At 36.4% G+C, this 22258-nt stretch overlaps 1 protein-coding gene and 1 non-coding gene across 2 annotated transcripts in view; one reads left to right on the top strand and one right to left on the bottom strand.

Annotated features, from left to right (window-relative positions):
• Window positions 1–22258, top strand: part of Cstpp1 (centriolar satellite-associated tubulin polyglutamylase complex regulator 1) — a 174987-nt gene that overhangs the window by 10842 nt on the left and 141887 nt on the right. The window lies entirely within an intron of this gene.
• On the bottom strand, window positions 1691–1831 carry LOC114093858 (small nucleolar RNA SNORA67). Its single transcript, XR_003582944.1, has one exon. It is a non-coding gene; the product is annotated as a small nucleolar RNA SNORA67 (small nucleolar RNA).

Here is a 22258-nt window from a genome sequence, read left to right as displayed (position 1 = left end):
AGGTAACTTCATTTCTCAAATTTTGTTTTCTACTAAGTGACACAAAAAAGGGAAAGGCTATTTCATTTAGATTCTAAATCCTCAGGCAGGGACCTGTCTCTTAATTAGGCATGGGTTATCCCTAGCACCCAAAAAACAGACAACCCCCCAAAACACATATGCACACAGATAATATCTCAATTTCTAAGTAGCACAGCTGCTCCAATACTGTATTAAATGGAATATGGGTTCAACTAGATGTTCTTAGTGTGCCAGCTTGAGTCATTCTCTTATCCAAGAGGATAGAAGCAGACAGCAGTCTCATTCAGTCCTCACAACAGATTTGTGAGGAGGCACCAGACTGATCCTACTTTTCCTTGAGGAAAGCAAGATTTAGGTTATGTAATTTGCCCATGGCTGCTGAGCTAATATGTGTGGAGCTGAAGTTTGAATTAAGTTATCTATAGCCAGTGTTTTTAGCTGCTTTGCTTTCTTTCAGTTCCTGTTATTTCTTTTTTTTAATATTTTCAAAAATTTTTAGTTAGAATTGGACAGACTACCTTTATTTTATTTATTTTTATGTGGTGCTGAGGATCAAACAAAGTGCCTCGCACGTGTGAGGTGAGCGCTCTACCACTGAGCTACAACCCCAGCCCCAGGTCCTGTTATTTCTAAGGATCCTTTTTCCTTTTAAGTTCAATGAGGATTTAAGTGTATCAGAGCTTAAATTTAACAACAATTTCCACAGAACGTATTATAGGTTCCTTAGATTCTTTGGATATATATATTATATATTATATATAACTAATTATATAAATGCATAATTAAACATTTTCTCCATCATGCAGTGTTGGTATTTTAGACACAGTTTATTATACTGTGCATAGATATGTTATGACATTTACCCATGAGAGAACATGTTATTTTTATTATGCATAGGAGGAAAGAGGACTCAAAAAACTTAAGTAAATTTTTCTACTTGTATTCAGATAGCAATTGGTGGAGGTAAGATTTGATTCTAATTTTTATGATTCCAAATTTAATGGTTTAAGGGCCAATCAGTTTTAGTTAAATTCCACCTCATAGTTTTGGTTTGTTTTAGTGCTGGGGATTGAACCTAGGGCCTGGCACACTCTAGGTAAGTGCTCTACTACTACTACTACCACTACTACTACTACTACTACTACTACTACTTCTCCTCCTCCTCCTCCTCCTCCTCCTCCTCCTCCTCTTCTTCTTCTTCTTCTCTCAAAAAGTGGCATTTATTCAAAGAAAAAGAAAATAAAATAACAAGATGTCCATCCACTGGCTCCCTTCCCTCCCCCTTCCAGCTGCTCCTTATCCCCCAGGATTGAGCCCTGGCTGGAGGTAGGTAGCAGGACAGCCCCTCTCAGATGAGGTCAGCAACACTGAGGGGCATCTCTTCATGGAGGTGTTGTAGAAGGTCTCAGTATCCAGAGTCATCTTGTCTTCCTCTTTTACCATGTAAATAGCCACACCCTTTCGGCCAAAACACCCACCTCCACCAATTCTGTGGATGTAGTTTTCCTTGTTGGTGGGAAAGTCATAGTTGATGACTAAAGAAACTTGCTGCACATCAATGCCTCTGGCCTATGTCATGAAAGATGGAAAAAAAAAGAAAGAAAGATGGCAAATTTAGCCTGTGAATTGAGAATACTGTGACTCGATCCATCCAGAGGGACGTAAATATGCATGTAGGCAGCCAAAGGAAGGCAAAAGAAATCAAGTATCCTCTGTTTCCCAAAGACCTTAGGCATGACAAGTTTTCTTCCAAGTTGCTACTTTCCTGAGAGAGGCACTAGTTGGCCCCATGGAGAGAATCACCTTGGATTAAGTGTTCTACTTCTGAACTCAACCCCAATCCTTTTTATATTTTATTTTGAGACAGGGTATTGCTAAATTGCCCAGATTGACATCAAACTCGTGATCCTCCTGCCTCAGTCTCCCAAGTAGCTGGGATTACAAGCGTGTGCCACAGTGTCTGATGACTTTGTAGTTATTAATGATAAGACCCCCCCTCCATACTCATAATGCCTCTCCCTCCAGACTTACATTTTGTACTAGGTTTGTGAGCCACTGAGGTCTCCTAAACTTTGGCACCTCACATAGTTTTGTGCGGTTTATCTCTTAGGGGATTAGTTAGGGTGAGGGTCAAGCTGCTGTTATAAAAAAGATCCATCTTTACTTCATCCTGGTCCATCCACCCTGGTACAGTAGCTTACAAAGAAAGAACTTTATTGTTCTTTTACTTAACCTAAATCCAGGATGTGCAAGCCAAGCCAAGATCTATCATAGGCAGTCACAGGATTTCAGGCTAGTTGGGCAAGCCATTTAAAATATATGGTTTCTGCATCATGTACAATCACAAGAATAGGATCCGAGTTAGATAAGTTATACTCCATGTGTGTATAATCTGCCAAAATGCATTCTATTGTCATGTATATCTAAAAAACAAATAAAAATAATAATAATAAAATAAAATATGTGGTTTCCAAGGATGGCTCAATTATAACCACTTGGAAAAAAAATGAAAAGAGGTTTTTTTGTTTTGTTTTGTTTTCCCATGAAAAGAGGAATGTGTGAGTCCAAGGCAAGGACCCTTAAGCAAGTGAAACAAAAGTTGTAAATATCACTTGTGCTCACATTTTATAGGTGAGAAGTCAGTATAAGGCCCCTGCTAACTGCAGAGGAGTCTGGGAATTGAAGTCCAATTAGACAATTGTGTGTAAGAAGAATGGGAGCACAGATTTTGGGAGTTACAATCTACCATACCTGGTATATGCAGTGGAGATGTCTCTCCTACTCAAGAAATGTTATTGGTAGCTGCTTGTCCTTATTCTAAAGCAAAGCACAGATGTATCGGTGGGTATTTGGCTTTTTCTCTTCTACCTCTACCTCTTGAAGTGGAAAGATATTTTATCCCATGTCCTATTCTCCATATTTCTACCTCCTACCACCACTGAGCTTGGTTGCTTCTGTTTTATTTTTTCCATTCTTTTCAGGGTATAGACTTATCATAAAAACCTAAGTCTTGTCACCAAATAATTTTACAGGAAATAAATGTATTTTTCTTCCTAGACTGAGATTGACTGCTAAGAGATAGATGAGAATCAGGAAAGAACAGTGCCACAGAAACCAGGGAAGGGGAATTTCAAGATGGAGGGAATGTTCAGTAGGATCTGCCCTCTCAGAGAGGTTGAAGAAGGTAAGAGCTATAGGAGGTTGCAGGTAAAGTGCTGAGGAGAGATTTCTATGCAGGATGCCTGATTTGCCTGGAAGCTAGGCTAGATTCATTCCAAGAAGTTTGGCTAATTTTGAGGAGAGGAGATAGCAAGAGAAGGGAGGGAGAGTTTTATTTTTTTAGTTTTTAGATAGGAGAGACTTGAATATGTTGAAGGAAAGGAGATCGTATATGTGTAGGGAGACAGGGAAGATCCAAAAGAAGAAAAGAATGAGTAACAACTGTGGACACATTTTCAGAAGAAGTGGAAGAATTCTGTGGTCAAAGGTAGAGGTATACTGAGTGGGGTGGCCCACTCCTTTAATTCTAGCAGCTCTGGAGGCTGAGTCAGGAGGATCACAAGTTTTAAGCCAGCCTCAGCAATTTAGTGAGGCCCTAAGCAACTTTGCAATACCTTAACTCAAAAAAAGGGGGGGGGGGTGCTGGGGACGTGTGTGGTTTGTTTAAGCACCCCTGGTTCAATCCCTGATACCAAAAACAAAGAAACAAACAAATAAACAAACAAAAATTGTAGCTGTGCAAGCCTGTTTTGGAGGTGAGAATCAGGTCCTACAAAGAGATCTTTGAACTATCTGAGCTCTAACAAAAATATGTCAGCCTTAAAGTATGTTCAGTTATGTATCTATTTAACACAATATCACTTTCATTGTTACATTTACTATTGACAAAGGCTTTACTGTTTTTGAAACATTTTTTTCTCAGTAGGAGGAATTCCCAAGTGAGAAATCAGATTCTAAGATGGTCATAGAATGGCTTTATAAGAACAATAGTGGTAGACTATAGTAAAGATGGTGAAAGACATATTTAAACTTAGAAATGTATCTAGGAGTTGATTATCTTTCTCTAATGACCTCTTCTTTGTCTTTGAAGTTAGAATGAAGATTATCTCCTTTGAGTTAGGGAAGCAGAAGTAAAAGGACAACAAAGAAAGTTTTTATTAGTTACTGGGGAAAGAAGAAAGAAGGCTTGACCAAGAACAAGTATAAGAATTCTGAGAACATTAAAGTACGTGAAGTAAGGTTGAAAAAAAGAAGTAACTAAGGACATTAGTAGGAACAAAGCTGACTATGTAAATTGGTAGAAGAAAAAGTACAAAAATATTGTAAAGTAATAATGAGATGACACAATTAACAAACTTTTAGGAAAATAAGATGTCACAAATAATAGGTAAAGGGAGGAAAGATCCAAATAGCACAAAATTCCATTTCTGCTATAGAAGAAAGTCCAGAGAATTGTTGTTGTTGTTGTTTTTTAATTTGATGTTTATTTTTCCTAGCTACCAAATTTTAAGTCAAATAGATCTACAACAGTTATAACAAAAATAGCTTGCCCCACAGCCTTCTCATCAATAAGTTCCACTCCTCAGATGAGACCATTTTAAGGTTTTTTTACTGTTTAAAAATATTTTTTGCTGCATATTTTAAAATAACATGCTTAAACTGCTCTTCTTGATTTTTCAGTTTTAGATATTATCTAATGACTTTATGGAAGAGGAAGATTGAGTCCTTTTATATCCTTCAACTTCCCTTCCTCCTAGTTTTCCAATAAAATTATAATTTTTGGTTAAACCAATCAAGTGTTTATTGTATTTATATATATATATATATATATATAATGTAATAGACTATGATAATATTCCTCCTTTTTACATAGTTTTCTTCTTCCTGGAATTAATGATTGCCTGTCTTTTGTGCAGTTTTTCTCTGAACTTGTCTTTCATTCATCTCTCAACTTTCCAGCTAACAGTCAGTCTTTCTCTCAGTTCCTATGAAAATATCAGGTGTCCTGTATCATTAGCTTCAATTTCTTTTCTTTTAGATACAGAATTATATATATATATATATATATATATTTCTGAAAATATTTTTATACACACTTTGAATGGTAGTTTAGGTAGTTATATATATATATTTACTTCTTTACCTACTTGGTCCTCTTGCTCTAATCTGGTGTGGTTATTCTCTGAATTCTTTATCCTACTTATTACTTGTCTTTCTCAAGTTACATTCCATATTTCCTAAAGCCGGTGTTTACCTCCGTGTATATATCTTTTTGTAAAATAGCATCCTCCAGTAGCTGAGAAAGGGTGCATGCAGAGTAAAATTTTGAGGAATATTGTGTCTCTGAAAATATTTTTATACACATTTGAATGGTAGTTTAGGTAGTTATAAAATTCTATGTTGGAGATAATTTTCTTGCAATTTTTAAGGCATTTCTCCACTGTCTTAACTTTCCATGTTGCTCTTGAGAGATTGAATGCCTTTCTGACTTGTGATATTTTATGTAGATATAAATTGGTGTGGATCTTCTTTCAGTTCACTGTCTGAGACCCTTTTAATGTGGAAATTCTTATTTTTCGGGCCTGAAAAGTTTTTGTGAATCTTGTTTGGTATTGTCTTTTCTCTGCTTTATCTCTGAAACTGTTTTTACTTAAATATTTCACTTTATGGATTCATGCTTGAATTTTCTTTTGCCCTTCTTTTCTACCTTTTGTTGTTTTATATTCTGTGAATAGCTTTAACCTTTCTCTTAACTTTCCTTCTTCCTAGTCTTCCAATAAGAATATTTTTAAGGGGTTGGGGTTGTGGCTCAGTGGTAGAGTGCTTGCCTGGTATGCATAGGCCTTGGGTTTGATCCTCAGCACCACATAAATATAAAATAAAGATACTTATCAACCTAAAACTAAAAAATATTTTATAAAAGAATATTTTAAAAATCTATTGACTATTAAAATATCTATTATATTAGGGTTCTTCAGAGAAAGAGGACCCTATAGGAATACATATAGGCTTCAATATACAGTCTTGAGTTGCTAGATGATGGAGATGAGTTCTCAAAATGCATCAGGTAATTTTATTGTGCAAAGGTTTGTGTAAGTCATAGAGTGTACTTATACAAATGTAAATGAATAGGTCAGTCACTGGACTTGGCCTCTTGATGCAGTCAAGAGACATATTAGGTAAATTTAAAAAAAAAATATTTATTTTTTTAAATTCGAAGTTGGACACAATACCCTTATTTTATTTATTTTTATGTGGTGCTGAGGATCGAACCCAGGGCCCCGAACATGCTAGGCAAGCGCTCTACCGCTGAGCCACAGTCCCAGCCTAAGGTAAATTTTTTTTTAACAAGTTGAAGGAATATAAAAGTACAGTTAAAAAAATATATATATGGCTGGGGATGTAGCTCAGTGGTAGAACAATTACCTAGAATGGATGAAGCCCTAGGTTGGAATCCTAGCAGTGCAAGGAAAAAAAAAAAAGGAAAAAGAAAAGATAAAAAGTAGAGTATAGTAAGTACATAAATCAGTAACATAGTTATTTATTATCATCAAGGATTATATACTGTAATTATATATGCTATACTTAACATACAGCTGGCATTGTAGTAGGTTTCTTTGCAATAGCATCACTATAAATGTGAGTAATTTATTGCAGTACAATATATGACAGCCCATTCTGGATACCACTTTTGGACAGTTGATTGCTCTCACCTGTAGAAATAAAATGAATTTTGTATAGTGAGCTTGTATCCTACAACTTTGCTGGTAGTTTTTTTTTTAGGTTCATTTTTTATTATTTGTTCTAATTAATTATACATGGGAGTAGAAAGCATTTTGACCATTATACATAGATAGAGTAGAATGCATTTTGACACATCATACATAGATGGAGTACATGATGTAGATTTACACCAGTCCTGTAATCACCTGTGCACCGATTCATTTTACTGTCCTTCCTACTCCCATACCTGCTCTGCTCCTTTCACTCCCCTCTACCTAATCCAAAGTCATTCTGGTAGTTTCTTTGTGGATTCCTTAGGGAAAATATAAGTTTATTGGTTGATTCAGCAGTTTTCTGTCAGTCCCATTGCCATTCTTTTTCTTATTTCTATCAGAGTGATCTTTTTAAAACCTAAATTACATTTGGTTTAAATTTTTCAATAGCACTTCAAATTATCATGGCATGGCATACGAAACTTGCCATATGGCAGAGTTATTTTCTTTGCTCCATCTAGCAGTGTTCTGTCGTCAATGTGTTTTTTTCCAGCTGTGCTGAACAGCCTGTAATTTCAGAACTTACAGTGCTTTCTCTTGTCTCTGGGCCTTGGTATGGATTATTTTGTTTACCTATAACTGTGATAGTAAGTTTGAGGCTAGCCTTAGCAATTTAGTGAGATCCTATGTTAAAAATAAAAAAGTGTTGGGAATTATCTCAGTGGTAGAGTGCCCCTGGGTTCAATCCCCAGTCCTGAGGGGAAAAAATCAAAAACTGTTATTATGGAAAGATGTTCAAGAAGTATTAAATAAAAAAATAAGTTCCATGTACAATGTCATTATTAAAAAAAAACACAAGTTAATGAACATTGGCAACGTATGTGTGATCACATCTAGAATTAGCTTTAGAAGATAAAAACCATTTATATTGAATAGCCTGGGGAATTGGATTTAGAGGGAACTTACTATCTTTTTTTTTTTTTTTTTACTTCATGTCTTTTTTGTATTGTCCTATACATTCATATATTGCTTTTACAAATTAAATGTTTTAAAGTCTATATGGGGGAAAGGTAAACCTAATTAAATGTTCAGACTTACTTATAATTAAAGCATTGCAAATTATGATATTTTGAGTTGGTTAAAGCAAATAGCTTTATATGGGGATATCTCCAAAGATTTCTTGGAGGTGATGTCATTTGGTGTAGACTTTCTAGAATGTAACCAGAACCATAAAAATGAGCATGTCTTTTTATCTAGAGCCCTATTTCTGGGAATATAAATAAGAAAGTAACTGAAAAGAGAAAAGAAATGGTTTGTGCAAAGATATTTATAGCTACATCATTGTAAGTAATGGGCCAGGGATGTCACTCAGTGGTAACTCTTGCCTAGTATTCATGAGGCTCTGTATTTGATTCCCAGAGCTGCAAACCCAAACAAAACCCCAAACAAAAAACCCAAAATTAATCCAGAAAAAAAAAAAACTGTATTTAAGTGATGTTTTAAAATGCAATAATAGTAATGATCTTCTAATTGTAAAAAAGTATTAAATTAAATTGCTACCCAGCTTCATGATTGTGTAATCTCAAGAAAATGGAATTAAAAGAAAGTTTCTTTGGTCTTCCCTATTTCTATTCCCAGCATTATTTGCCTCCTAGGTTGATTATAAATTCAGTGAGATAATGAATGTGAACATATTTAGCAGGCTTTCAGGAGAAATACAAGTGTTATTGTTCAAGTTATGAGAATCAATCCCCTGTTCAGGATGCAACAAATGTTGAAGATGGTAGTGTACTTCTTCAGGACGGTATCTGGAAGTGCTCTGGCCCATTCCCCTGGAATCATGAGTGTTCCATGAGCTGTCAGAGCCAACACTTGCCAGCCATGTTAGTTTCATTCCTCCCCCCCCCCCTTTTTTTTTTCTTGGTACGGGATTGAACTCTGGAGCAGTCAACCACTGAGCCACATCCTCAGCCCTATTTTGTATTTTAGAGACAGGGTCTCATTGAGTTGCTTAGCGCCTCGCCTTTGCAGAGTCTGAACTTTTGATCCTCCTGCATCAGCCTCCTTAGCCAATGGGATTATAGGCATACACCACCATGCCTGGGTTGATCCCTTCTTTTATACTATCTGGAAAATATATAGATGCTTTATTTTAATTTTAAGCTTGCCTGCATTTAAGAGAGAAATCTCAAACAATATGGTTTAGCCAAGAGAGAACATTATTTCTCTTTTGTGGAAAAAATGGCTGAAGACAGACAGGCCACAGCTGGTGTGGTGAACTCCAAGGTGCTGTCTGGGCCTCCAGCTTCACTTTTCCTGTGCCAACATCCTAACCAGGAATTCTGCTCTTTTCCTCTTGATTCATGAGAACTGAAGGAGTCCCTTCTGTCGCTTAAGGTAAATAACCTCTCAGCAGAATCAGTTCCATTTAAGTGCCTTCTAGAAAACCCACAAAATATTTTGCCTACATTTTATAACTTGGTCACATGAGTAAAGCCTAGCTGCAAGGGAAGCTAAGAAAGATGATCTTTATGCCCATGGGATAAAGGAGAGAGTACTTGATACAGAAAGCATCCATATATTATATTATGCTGTGGCGCAGGCTGTTCTTTGCCAACTCTAGTAGTCTCTCTCTTTTTTTTTTTTAATATTTATTTTTTGGTGTAGATGGACACAACACAATGCCTTTATTTTTATGTGGTGCTGAGGGTCAAACCCAGGTCCCGCCTATGGTAGGAGGGTGCTCTACCGCTGAGCCACAATCCTAGCCCAGTCTCTCTCTTTAAATATACTGCAATTTGTATCTATCAGGAGATTGAATAAAATAGAGATGGAATCAAAGAGAATATTTACGTCCATAGAGAGATAGTAGGGTGATTTGATAAAACTAAAAAGTTAAAAGAGTTTTTAGGGGAAAGCTTAAAATTCTGGAAACATTTTTAAATTTAGCAACATTTATATGAAGAAATATTTACTATCTCAAAATAGGGTACTTCTTTAAAGTTTTAAAAAACATAATACTAAGTAAAGGAAAAAAGGAAAGAAAAATCCTGTAAATTTATAAGGGCTACTTTGGTTTAATTCAAATCCTCTTATCTATAATTATCTTTAATTCCTTTTTCCTTACCTTTTTTATTCTCTGAGGAATTTAAAATATTCAGTTTTTGCTATGATTTATTTTGCTTGCTTTGTATGAAAAAAAAATAGCATTTTGGTTGTAGTTTAGAGCTTAGCATTTGAGTAAGCCTAAGAACTTTGTATCACTGAATCAAGAGGGAAAAATGAAGATAGACTTCTATTTCTTTGTCCATAAAATGAGAGGAGTTGAATAATATGATCTTAAAGTCCTTCTACTTCTTGTTTTTGTAATTTAGGAGAAGTGGTGAGAATACTAATGAAGTAACATTTCAAATTAAATAATGTAGTCCCCCTTATCTGCAGAAAATACAATCCAAGACCCCAGTGGTTGCCTGAAACCTTGAAGACTGTCAAACCCTGTACTTATCCAGCCCTGTGCAGTTAACTGAAATCAGGGAAAGGGGGGACTATTGTACAATCCAGAGGCCAATGGCACAGAGGCTGTGGTAGGACTTAATTGATTTTGAATCCTGGTGAAGAGGAATAGTATGTTTAATGGAAACTGAGGAGGACAAGGAATTTCCAGGTCAGGGAGCTTAGTGGGTTGTCATTATATTTGTTGCAGAGCAACATTAAGGGTAATGGTAGGAAAAAAAGAAAGAAAAAGAAAATGGTCCATGTGTTCCTAGGAAAATAGATGTGGGTTCTGGGGTTGTTTTCTGACATCTGGGAAGTGAACCTTCAGAGGCACTGTAGATGAGTTTTAGGAGATTATTTTTTTGGGGGGTGCGGGAGTTGGTTACCAGGGATTGAACTCAGGAGCACTGGACCACTGAGCCACATCCCTAGCCCTATTTTGTATTTTATTGGAGACAGAGTCTCACTGATGGCTTAGTGTCTCGATAAATTGCTGAGGCTGGTTTTGAGCTCATGATCCTCCTGCCTCCGCTTCCAGAGCCCCTAGGGTTACAGGCATGCGTTACCACGCCGCCCAGTTTAGAAGATTCTTGAATGCTCTATTATATGGAATATATTAAATTGTATCCATTTTTTTCTGTGAGAAAATATCTGCAGGGTGAATCAGATTTGTATTATAACCTAACCAAAAAAGCCACTTACTCATAAAAATAAATGATAAAGATTCCAAATGATTAAAAATAGAGGAAGAGTGATACTTTCCTGGTGCTACTGTGAATATGTTCATTGTGATGTTTTCAGAATAAACTAAGTTTCAATCAGAAATAGGGGATGAGAAAAAGATGGAATGGAGGGAGATTTGCTACCATACAGTTTGGAGTCTTGGCTTACCAGCTGTGTGATCTTGGGCAAATTACCTACCCCCCCCCCCACAAGCCTCATTTTCCTCAACTATAAAATGTTGATGAGTGTCTACTTTAAATTGTGATTGTGAAGATTAAATATGACAGAGTACACTACTGTGGCACATAGTATCTAGCACATTTCCCCTTAAGGTTTTTTTTTTTTCTGTATTTATTTTAAGGCCCTTATTGTGTATTTGACTCTGAAGCACTGGTCCTCAGCAAATCCATCTTCAGAGAACTACTCAGTGATGCTCACACTCAAGAAGACCACATCTTATTAAGTGGTTAGTTTAGAGGCTCTTTCCCATGCAGATTTGCAAGCCGAGAGTGTGTAAAAATCACACACTGCACTTGTTGCCTGGCAGCACGTGTCCCTGAGTGGTAGTACATGGTTTGCATTGTAATGTTATCAGTGCTGGGGCCAGCTGGCTGGACATGTACTGCCACTTGGGCTAGGGACTCCATTCCTCAACAAAACATCAGCCAGCACTAGGGTTAACAGAAAATGACAAACCGGGCATGGATGAGGGAGGCGCCAGCATAGCAGCGGGATGTCCTTTGATTTGCTTCTGTTATTTGCATGTCTTTCTTGTGATGTCTGTGAAATGTTCAGAATGACAAAAGTTTTTAAAAGACCTGCTGACTCCGCCTGGAAAATGGGAAAAACCTCCCTTTTAGAGACCTATTATGTCCAGCTAGCCTCCATTTTCTATATCTTTTTCTTCATTTTTTATTAATGCAAACATTTGCATGAAGACAGAACCTTTGTTTCTTAAAGAGTTCATCTGCTCCTGCTGCTTACTGGCCCTGCCATGCAAGAGCACAACAGAACCTTTGTTATGCTTTCAGCAAAGCTGTTTATGAACGGTGGCTTACTGAGGACTGCTTCCTGTGCTGTGTGCTTCCATTTTGTCTAGAAAGAAAAAAAAGAAAATAGTTCTTAAGAGTGAAAAGAATTTGGACTTTCTTTTATTCAAGTCCTGGATGTTGAAATGACAAGTAGCCCCCAAATTTGTGAGGACTGGTAATTGCATCGAATGCATTTTTTCACTTTGCCTTGAACATAATGAGGCTCTTAGTAACAATAGAAGGAACAAGTGCCTTCTTATTGGAATAGAGAGAAGGAACAGTAAAAAGGCAAGAGAAAGAGTGGTTGAGAACAGGACAAAAGTGGCTTCCTGTAAGAACCCTAATATTGTCACAGAATGTGTTTTGGTACTTAGTGTTTCCCACCTGGGAGGCACAGTCCTGAAATGGTTGAGTTGAATAAAGAATAGCACCACAGTTTATAAATAGTTGATACAGTTTATGTATTCATTCAGTAAATATTTGAATGACTACTATATGGAAGACACTGAATGCTTCTGAGTGTTAAAGGGGATAAAAGATAAGTGACTTGTCTATCTCTAAGAAGCAGGGTGTCCAATAAAGAAGAAAGCACACGTATAACAGAAATAACTCTTTTATCAAGGTAGAAAGTGCACAGAATTATTTAAAATATGTGTTTAGGGAGTTCAGAAAAAGCAAAGATTGCTTTGACTAGGAGAGAATCTGGAAAAGTTTCATGAAGAAGGTGACGTTTGAGTTGGACTTGGCAGGAAAGGACATTACAGTATTTCTAAAAGTGAAGAGTCAAAAATTAGTGTTCTGGGAAAATAAATCCAAAGTATATCTTTATAGGGTACTTACCACCATTAACTTAAATGATATATTAAATGTTGGCATGAGTTTTCTGTGTAAACTAAACTGGGGCCTTCCCGTCTGGCCTGTGCTGTTCCAGTCACTCATCCCATATGATTTTTTGCTCTTTGGCCTAGACCTCTGGGGCATCTATAAATATCTACAATAGCATCTTTTACTTTCATAACCAAAATTGAGACTCAGTGGATTATTGAGCATTATTATAGCTATATCCCCTAAGCAGGGTGTGGACATAGTTTTTAGTGGGGATTTGACAGGTGAGACTCTCATTTGAAAAACAATCTCCATTTTTATCCAGAGGTATTATCACCCAGAAAAGAGAGGACTGGGGATTCAAAGCCCATGAGTTCTCGGCTCCCTTAAATTAGAACTCTTCTGTATCTGTCATTAGGAAAAAAAAAAAAATGAGATCCTGTTACTCTCATTTCAGTTGTTGTGAATGTCAACTAATTTTTATGAAGTATTTTAAAATGCCAAATAAAGAATTGCATTAGAATTTTATTGCATTTGTATCGTTAATCTGCATATTATAGTTAAATGGCATATTATCAACTTAGTGAAAATCTGTGAATTTAATTATAATCTGTAAGTACAGTTTGCTCCTAAAAAGTATGACTTTTTATTACTCTATAACAACTTTCACACTTTGATTTCACTACTTCCCTGACATAACATTGTAAGTGGCATATGTTTTTCAATTTACAGATTTTTTTTTTTAACTGTGGTGCTTTCTGGAAAATAGTTGTGTGAATGTTTATGGGTTTGATTTGATAACTGCACTGTTCCATGAGTAACTATTTTTGCAGAGTTATTGTCATGACAATTATTACTTGGGTTCTTTATGTGTCCCCTAGATTGTAACTGTGGGTAAACTTAAGTGCTACTTTAGATTTCTCTGGGGTTCAGGAAGTACATTTTGTTATGATCAGCTAACTGAGTGCTTTCAGTTTGAAAGCCTTCTTTAAAAAAAGTGGGGGGGGGGAGAGATTCTGTAGTTTCTGGCACTTGAAAGTATAGAACTCCAACTTACTAATTCTGTATTGTGAGATTTAGGCTGGAAATACTGAGGCAATAGGATTTATGTACTTAGTCTTAATAGACATTCCAAAAATATTTTAAAATCACCAGTTTTAGGAAGGAGAAGGGGAGAAGGGAGGATTAAGGGATGACCAGAGACTGTTGGAATGTCAGGACTTTCAGCTTTGCACAGCCTTTAACTGGTACAGTACTTCTTTGGGTTAGGGAAAGTAGACTTTAGTTTTTTTTATTTTTTAGTTGTTGATGGACCTTTATTTTATTTATTTTTACATGGTGCTGAGGATTGAACCCATTGCCTCATACATGCTAGGCAAGTGCTCTGCCACTGTGCTACAACCCCAGCCCTAGACTTTAGTTTTTATCTTGTACTTTACATAAAGATCTTTAGTCACTTTTTGTCTTTGGGGTGTCACAGGTGATTGTTAACATATGTAAACTTCTTTGCCTCTGGCATGTCTTTTAATATTTGAGTTTGACTCTAATAGCACTCTGATGGTTTGGCTAAACAGATGCAATGTATTACTTTTGTCTGTTTTATAATTAAGTATTAAGGTAAAAAGATCTTTCCTTAATTTGTAAATTTGTTCTTAGAAAACTCCATTTGATGCCTGTCATACTGCATCTCTCTTCAAGCATGGCAGTTGTCTGCAGTGCAGACCAAAGGCATTCCGCTGCTTACTGCCCCTTTGACCTTAGCAATTTCAATTAAATTTCTAAGTCTTCCTTTTTTCTGTCTATAAAATGGGGATAAAATAAAATCTCTAACTCATAGGATTGTTGTGAAGAGTAAATGAATTAATACTCATAAAAAGCTTAGATTAGTATCTTATTAAGTACATTAAGCTTAATAAATTTTTCTGTTATTATATTTATAGGTTTAACTACTATTAAGTAAACCTTGTAATGATCAAGAACATTATAGGAGAGAAGCCTCCCACATTTATATCAAGCATGCTTCTTAGGATATTGATCTTCAATGTGTGATTCATTTGTAACTTTTTTCTGGGACACAAAGTTAAAACTTGACTCACAGTTGTTTTATATTCAGACATGGTTAGTACTTTTAAAGAGAGACCTGATTTTTGGGTAATACCTTTTATTTTCCTCCCCTGCAAATTTTAAGGTTTTTTTTTTTTTTTTTTTTTTTTGTATAGTATTATACTCACTGTGTTAATTGTGAAGTCTTTTTTTTAAATATTTTTTTGGATGTAGATGGACACAATACCTTTATTTATTTTTATGTGGTGCTGAAGATGGAACCCAGTGCCTCACACGTGCAAGGCATATGCTCTACCACTGAGCCACAACCCCAGCCCCATTGTGAAGTCTTAATTTTGGTAAGGGACCTGGTTAGCTTAATCTAAACATAACACCTGAAGAAAATATAGGCTAATAGGTTTATACATGTGGAGGACACCTTTTGACTAGGACACAAATTATATACAAAAAGCCAAAGATAAATACTTTTGGCTGTGTAGACATTGAAAATTTCTATGCATGAAAGACACTAAAAGCAAATTAAAAGAAAAGTCATAATGTGTATGTTTATATGACTTATACAGAATTGGAAAAGTCTACAAATCAAGAAGAAGAAAAAATAACCAGAGGGGAAGATTGGCAAAGGATACTAATAAATTACACACAGAAGAAGAAATACAAAAAAATATGAAAATATGCAATTTAGTTTTCATGTAATCAAGAAAACTAAAATTAGGGCCAGGTATGGTGGCCCACATGTGTAATCACAGCAACTCAGGAGGCTGAGGCAGAAGGATCACAAGTTCATGGCCAGCCTCAGCAACTTATTGAGGCCCTGTCTAAAAATAAATAAGTTAAAAAGGGCTGAGAATGTAGGTCAGTGGGAAAGCACCTCTGGATTCAATCCTTAGTTCCAATGAATAACTAAATAAATAAACTAAATTAAAATGATGGAAGCATTTTTTAATATTTATATATATTTAGTTGTAGTTGGAAACAATACCTTTATTTTATTTATTTTTATGTGATGGTGAGGCTCGAACCCAGTGCCTCGCACATGCTAGGCGAGCACTCTCCCGCTGAGTCACAGCCCCGGCCCCGACAGAAGCATTTTTATAACTATTAAATTGGCAAAATTACAAAACCTTAGATCAAGGACAATGAAAACAGTTACTCTGATGGCTGATAGGAGTGTAAATTGTAATAACCACTTTGTAAAAGCAATTGCCCATATCTAGTAAATGTGAAGATGTGTGCATCTTATGAAGTGCCAATTCTATTTTGAGGAAGAACTCTTGCACATATGCACAGGCAAAAATGAAACATGTCCAAGAATATTTAACAAGGCTGAGGTCATAGCTCAATGATAGAGTTCTTGCCTAGCATGCAGGAGGCCTTGAGTTCCATCCTCGGAACTACAATTAAAAAGAATGTTCAACATGGTACAGTTTGTTACAATCAAAACCTGGAAACAACCTAAATATTTGTTAATAGGAAAATATCTACCTTTGGGAAGTATCAAAAGGGTGAGCTGGTTTCATATTGTTTTATAAAAGAACTCCAGACATTTTTGAGTGAAAAAAAGCACGATGCAGAAAAGTATGGGTCATTTACTTAAAAACAACTTTAAACAAGAACAAAAGCTTATGGGCTGGGGATGTGGCTCAAGTGGTAGTGCGCTTGCCTGGCATGCGTAGGACACTGGGTTCGATCCTCAGCACCACATTAAAAAAAAATGAAGTAAAGATATTGTGTCCACCTAAAATTAAGAAATAAATATTAAAAAAGCTTATAAGCTATGTATTTCTATATATTTGAAAGTATGCATCTTACTGATAACAGTTGTTATCTATGGGAACTGGAATTGGTCTTTAGCCTTTTCTGTATCATTTGGACTTTTAAACATAATTACATGTGTAATTACAAATCAATATTTGTCCCAGGTGTGGAGGGCATACCTGTAATCCCAGGAGGAGGCTGAGGTAGGAGGATACCAAATTTGAGGGCAGCCTGAGCAAATTAGTGAGACCTTTTTTCTAAAATAAAAAGGGTTAGGGATGTAGCTCTGATAGAGCCCCCCGGGCCCTGAGTTCAATACCCAGTAACACACACACAAAAGAAAAAGAAAAAAGAAAATTTTGTTATAATGTAACAATCTAGACCATACTTTGTCAGATTTACCAATTTAAGGTTTTTTAATCTTCACAGAAAAAGTCCGTAATTTCTAGATAATACATGTAAGATGAGACACATTGTAGGATTTTGTATGTTTCTTGTTTTGTTTTGCTTTTATTTTTGGTTTTGAGAGGTGGTGAGTTTTAGTAGAAGGGCACTGACTTTGGAATCAAGTCTAAGTTTGAATCCTTCCTCAGTAATTTGGGCAGGAGTTCCTTAACCTCTCTGAGCTTCAAAAAAGCTATTACATACCTCATTGAGTTGTTTAAGAACTAAATGTGCTTATTTTTCTGATTTCCTCATCCCCTTTGGTTAAGGGAAATTGGCTAGTGTGGTCTAAGATCAAAGGTGGTCTTGTATGGATGATAAAATGTTTCACCAGAATGTACTTTTCTTGGACCTGGACATACTATACTGGTAAAGATGGAGGAGGTCTAGTAACTTTTTAAACTATTATACTATCTGTACCACGCAAGACCAAATACTGTATTATGTTAGTGATTTATAAATTATATTGAACTTGAAGCATCTAAGCAGTTTACCTGGCATATTTTGGTTCATAGGCTTATTTTTATTATATTAGAGAACAGTTTTAATTTAGCTCAACATACACTCATTTGTGCCAGCCAACGTCTGAATCTCAAGAGGCCTCAGAGACCAAAATGTGTCTCAGAAAGATTCTGATGCCAGGCTCAGTGGTACATGCCTGTAATCCCTGTGACTCTGGAGGCTGATATAGGAGGATGGAAAGTTCTAGGCCAGCCTCAGCAATTTAGTGAGATCCTGTCTCAAAATGAAGAAGAGCTGGGAATGTAGCTCAGTCATAGAGCACCCCTGGGTTTGATACCCAGTATCACCAAAAACAAACAAACAAACAAACAACAACAACAACAAAATCCAAAAGCAAAATGCAGGTAAGGGAAAAAGTCACATTTAAAGTTAAAGTTGAATATATGTATATACTCTGATTTTCATTCACACTGCTATTGCCCTTGTATCTGTTAATATCACATCTAGGAACTCATGAATATTTTTCCACTGAGACTTGTTTATTCTAGCATTGAGACTCTATTTAAATAATAATTTAAAATATAAAAGGGGTGTAACTAATGTTGCATGTGGAAATTCTAGATCCCTCAAGCAAAATTTTCCAAATGGGACCCTTTATTTAATTGCGAAATAAGCAGCTTACACTTTGATGGTATTTATGCTTGGGAAGAGAGTAAAAGGAAATAGTTTTGGACTTTCCCCATATAAATTAGGGCCTCCTGAATAATTAGCAGTTAATAAGTGAATGCTTCCCACAAGTTTAAAAGCTATAGCTAAAATGTGCATGTGATTGTGTATATGTCATTATAGGCATAGGATTATACATAGTCCAAATATAACCTGGAAATAGTATTGGTTGGATGAATAGAACTTTAAGTAGTTGGGTAGGGGGCTAATATTTATTGAGCACTTACTATGTGCCAAGTACTATGCTAGGATTGTTATTGTAGATAATTTAATCCTCACTACGATCTTTAGTGGTAGGTATTATTATTGCCTCAACTTCACAGAAAGGGCAGAGAGATTGGGTAGCTAGCATAAAGTTACACAGTAAGTGCTGAGCTAGAAATTAAATACAGGTGAGGGCCCATGTTCTTAACCATTGCAATAAATTACTATGCTGTTTTAATCTGTAGTCAGTAAATAGCAATAATACAATCATTAATATGTTACTTTTTGTGTATATAAAATGGTTTCTTTTTTATGTATTTTTTAATTGTGGATGGAGACAATACATATATATGTGTGTGTGTGTGTGTGTGTGTGTGTGTGTGTGTGTATATATATATATATATATATATATATACACACACACATTTCTTTTTTTTTTTAATGTGGTGCTGAGAATTGAACCCAGTGCCTCACACATGCTAGGCAAGTGCTCTACCACTGAGCTACAACTCCAGCCCTATAAGATGTTTTCTAAGGCACTAGTTTATTGTCAAACATAATCTTGGTATTATAACCCTTTTAAAGCAGGAGTGACTGTGATATAAAGAGATTAAATGATCAGCATAGGGGACATCAACAGAACCCAGAAGTTTCTTATCTACAGTTACCTTCTTTTGCTTGATTCATATAAGGATCATAGTATTTCTTTACATTTCCCTTAGGTTTTTTTCAGTGTAGTCTGATGAACCTATAAAATGCTTATCTCAGACAGTGATGATATCTGAACAAGACATGTGCAGCTGGGTATTAGTGCGGATTTCAGCGCCTCATTGGTACATCTTGGAAGATTTAACCATGATCTTGTGGAAGTCGAGGTGAAGCTGAAGAGGAAAAGCCTATCTTGAATGGTTTTCCTTTTTCCAATAGGGCAGCTAAGGTGGGCCAGGTATCTTTGCCCTCCAGGGGTGCAGGTGTGCTGTTTTGATTCTTTAATCATTCACATAAATTAAAGCCTATTCCTTTGCATTTAAAAAATAATATAAAATGACACTCTCCATGTTTTATTGCCAGGCAAGAGCTTTGAACTTCTGTCTCATTGAAGTTTGATAAACTGTAAGGATTTTCCAGGGCTGGGTGGTACACTTAACCACAGAGGGAATATTTGGCTGATAAGAACTGCAGGTGAAAGAAACCACCAAGGAGCAGCAATTAGAGAGCGCTTCACACTTGGCTGTTGGCTGGTGTGAAATTCTCATGGAAAGGAGCCTTTCCCTACCTTTGCAGCTCATAGCTCCTTCTCTTCACCACCCACAGCTTAAAAAAGCACCAGGACTTCCTGTTTCCACTTTGTGAACTGAGAATGGGTGGGGTGAATACTTTGTGGTGGGGTGGTTCTTTGTAAAAAACTTGAAATTTGGGGACAAGTTCTAACTTCATACAAATGGTATGCAGGTGGGGACAGGACAGAAATACATGCACGTGCACATGCATATACACACATGCATAAATTCACACAGACACAAAAAGACCGTATATCTCAGATGATTTTATTGTTACCGTACATACCTGTCTTTGTGCTGTTTGTAAAATGAAGATAATTTTTGCTTCCCTCATGGGATTATAACTTGTTAATGATGAGGCAGTGTATTAGAGCACAGATTCTTGTTATCAGACAAGCCTTGGTTTAAATCTTGGCCCCTCTGCTTGCTTTGTAATCTTGAGCCAATTAATTCTTTAAGTCTCAGTTCTCCCATTTGTAAAGTAAAAATGCCTATCATATGATTGTTTTGAAAATTAAATAATGTGTATAAAACATTCAGCACATTTTCTGGCCCATTATTCAATAAGTTGCACAGGGGCTCAAAAAAAGCAGCTGTTATTGTAATATTAAAGTAAATGTCTGATTGGCAAATAAATGTGAAACGGGTATAGTCCTTTATTTTTCTTTCTTTTCTCTCTTTTTTTTTAGTGTAATCTATTTTCCAAAAAATACCTCCTTTTTAAATTTCTGGGATGACAAAAGTGCTTTGATTCTAACTGCTCTAAAACATTTCCTATGTAAAGGGCTTTCACACTAACTTTTAGTCCCTGGAGCAAGGGAGGAGAAGCAGCAGGATTTGCTTCTAAGTGGATCTCTTTCATTTCTACCATCAAAAAGAAAAAAAAAAAATCCTGTACTAGCCTTAGGTAGAGGTAAGTCATAAAAAGGCCATGTTGCCCAAGGAAGGAATTTTTTTTTTTTTTTTTTTTTTTGGTCAGATCAGGGTAAGTGGGTAGAGGAAGGAAGGGGCGCACAGAGGTGAAAATACAGCTGATTTTACTGTTTGGCCATGTTTCCTTCCCAGTTTAATGTTTACTTAGTTATAATGATTGGTATTTTGAAAATAATTATTGGCACGTTTGTCTCACAGCTTCATTTTCAGATTTGGCGCTTTTTTCTTTTTTACTGTTTTCTTTTCTTAGTGCTCGGGATGGAACCAGGGCCTAATTCGTGCTAGTGCATGCCCTGCCACCGACTACACCCCCGGCTCCCAGTTTTGGCCTTTTTGTAGTTGTTGTTGCTATGTTTTTGCAGTACTGGGGATCGAACCCAGGGCCTCCCCAATGTTAGGTAAGTTCTCTCCACGTGGCTTTGTCTCCATCCCTTTAGGCCATTTCTTAAAGAAACAGTTTTCCTGTTGGATGAATTGAGTCCATGAAGCTCTGGTTTTGTTTTGTTTTGACATCCTTTTATTGGGGGAAGGGCAGTTTGCAGTGGTTGATAGTTGTTAGTTTGAGGAAGTACTTCATACAGGTAAGACAGACAACTCATGGAAAATGTGACCATGTTGCTTTTCTGGACTTCAGGCTGGTGCAAACATGGTGAAACCTTGGGTCACTATTGTCAGATGAAGAAGGCTTGGTGGATTTGTTTTATGAACTTCACTAGACTATCAGGACTTCAGAAATAGTATTTTGGGTTTTTTAAATTAATTTATAGTAGACTACATTTTGACATATTGTTCACAAATGGAGCACAACTTCTCATTCCTCCGGCTGTATATGGTACAGAGTCGCTCCAGTAATGTAATCATACATGTATATAGGGTAGTAATGTCTGTCTCATTCTACTGTCCTTCCCATCATCACAGCCTCACCCCCTCCCCTCACTCCCCTCAACACAAACTAAAAAGTTCCTTCATTCTTCCCTATCCTTGCACCCCACTATGGATCAGTATCTGCTTATCAGAGAAAACATTCGGCTTTTGTTTTTTGGGGATTGGCTTATTTCACTTAGCATGATATTCTCTAGTTCCATCCATTTACCTGTAAATGCCATAATTTCATTCTTTTTAAAGGACAAGCAATATTCCACTGTGTATATGTACCACATTTTCTTTATCCATTCATCTGTTGAAGAGTATCTAGGTTGAAGGGTATCATAGTTTAGTTATTGTAAATTGAGCTGCTATAAACATTGGTGTGGCTGCATCACTGTGTATGCTGATTTGAAGTCTTCTGGGTATAAAATGAAGAGTAGGATAGCTGGATCAAATGGTGGATCCACATTCCAAGTTTTCTGGGGTATCTCCATACTGCTTTCCATAGTGTTTTCACCAATTTGCAGTCCCACCAGCATTGTGTGAGTGTACCTTTTCCCCCACATCCTTGCCGACACTTATTGTTTCTTTTTTTTTTTTTTTTTTTTTGTGGTGCTGGGGGATTGAACCCAGGGCCTTGTGCATGCGAAGCAAGCACTCTACCAACTGAGCTATATCCCCAGTCCTCCTGTATTCTTGATAATTGCCA

The sequence above is a fragment of the Marmota flaviventris genome, chromosome 9, assembly GCF_047511675.1.
Source record: "Marmota flaviventris isolate mMarFla1 chromosome 9, mMarFla1.hap1, whole genome shotgun sequence".
In the NCBI taxonomy this organism is placed as follows: domain Eukaryota; kingdom Metazoa; phylum Chordata; class Mammalia; order Rodentia; family Sciuridae; genus Marmota; species Marmota flaviventris.
The sequence above is the reverse complement of the archived record's forward strand: the minus strand, read 5'-3'. Positions and strand labels throughout refer to the sequence as shown.